Source organism: Lactuca serriola, chromosome 5 (genome assembly GCF_051521515.1).
Source record: "Lactuca serriola cultivar US96UC23 chromosome 5, Lser_US96UC23_V15, whole genome shotgun sequence".
Classification (NCBI taxonomy): Eukaryota; Viridiplantae; Streptophyta; class Magnoliopsida; order Asterales; family Asteraceae; genus Lactuca; species Lactuca serriola.
In genome coordinates this window covers 10,534,529-10,536,092 of record NC_136412.1, presented here as the reverse complement: position 1 = coordinate 10,536,092, position 1,564 = coordinate 10,534,529, and the positions used below count along the sequence as shown (strand labels likewise).

The 1,564-nt window shown below is 41.6% G+C and overlaps 1 non-coding gene across 1 annotated transcript; it reads left to right on the top strand.

The window, feature by feature from the left end:
• The first annotated feature begins 510 nt into the window (after window positions 1–510).
• LOC145055875 (small nucleolar RNA R71) lies at window positions 511–617 on the top strand. Its single transcript, XR_013685423.1, has one exon. It is a non-coding gene; the product is annotated as a small nucleolar RNA R71 (small nucleolar RNA).
• Window positions 618–1,564: the final 947 nt, after the last annotated feature.

The following is a 1,564-nucleotide window of genomic DNA, read 5'->3' as shown; positions in this document are numbered from 1 at the left end:
ATGTGTTGCGCTGCATTATTCTATGTGATTTATGTTGTGCATGTTTACAGAGTTAGAACCTGAGGGTTCACAGAGCTTGGGTGCACGGACCCACAGAGTTATAGCCTCGAGTGGCTAATGTGTGTTATATATGGTATTTTGGGGAACTCACTAAGCTTTGTGCTTACAGTGTTTTGTGTTATGTGTTTCAGGTACTAGTGAGGATCGCGGAAAGGCGCCGGCTTGATCAGTACACACACGGGATTTTTATGTTATGAGATCTTGGGATTGATATATGTTATGAATGGAGTTTTAAACAATGATGTTTTTTATGAATAATGAATGAATTATGTTTTTATGAAATGCGAAAAATTGTTTTGGAAATGGTCGGTGTTACACTTCGCGAATTCTTCAATTAGCTCCTTGACCTCCTTTGGACTTTTCTTTGTTAAAGGTCCTTGAGAATCAAGGAGTTGTCTTGTCATAACATTGACCCCATCATAGAAAATTTACATCTCTTGTTGCACATTTAGATCATGTTGAGGGCAATTTCTGAGCAAGCCCTTGTACCGCTCCCATGCTTCGTATAATGACTCCGCCGGCTGTTGTTCAAAGTTGGCTATTGCCTTCTTGAGTTTAGCTATCTTGGATGGTGGGAAAAACTGGTCAAGAAATTGCTCACGCATTTGAGCCCAAGTGGTGATTGTACCCGGTGGAAGTGATTTTAACCACTCTTTAGCAGCTCCCTTAAAAGTAATGGGAAGCTTCCTAAGCAAGACGGTGTTTCTGTTGACATATGGGACATTAAATTAATCTGCAATGTCATTGACTTCGTCTAGATGCTTAAAAGCATCCTCATGATCTTTCCCATAAAATGGGATATCCTTCAGTGCAGTCAAGATGTGCCCCTTCAGCTCAAATGTGGCGGTGGCAGGTATTGCGGGTTGGACTAAACCGGGACCCACATCTTCTCGGATCCGCTTCTTGTAAGCTCCCATGGACATCTCCTCAATGTCTACCATCTCGATCCTTGGCTCGTTGTCGGGTTCGCTCGTATGTTCTTCAAATTCAGGCTTGGTATCGTATTCGGATTCGGTTTGGACGGGTATTTGATCCAAGTGTTCAAGCTTGCTCTTGTTCTTTGAGGAACTCCCCCGCTTTCTTCCCTGGTTTCTTTGAGAACACTAATTTGAACTCTTGCAATGGCGTCTTCTTTGGCGTGTGATCTTCCTTTGCGTTCTTATTCTTGTTTTTGTGAAGGGTTGACTCCGGATCATCACGTGGTGGTACCAAAGGTGTGTTTGAGCCTCTGGTCATGAACTCCTGCAGACTAAACAAAATAACAACGTAAAAACGAACTAAAATAGAAAAATAAACTAAAAACTAAAAAAACTAAAATTCTCAGAAGCCACATCGTGGCACTTATCTGGCCACGTCGTGGACTCTGTGACTAAAAAAAATTAAACCTTGCTGGAAAATTAACTTTTTGCGGGTTTTACCCGACAAAAAGGATCGATTAACCTAATGCAAATAAATAAACTAATAAACTAAGTCGTTCCTCGGCAACGGCGCCAAAAACTTGATG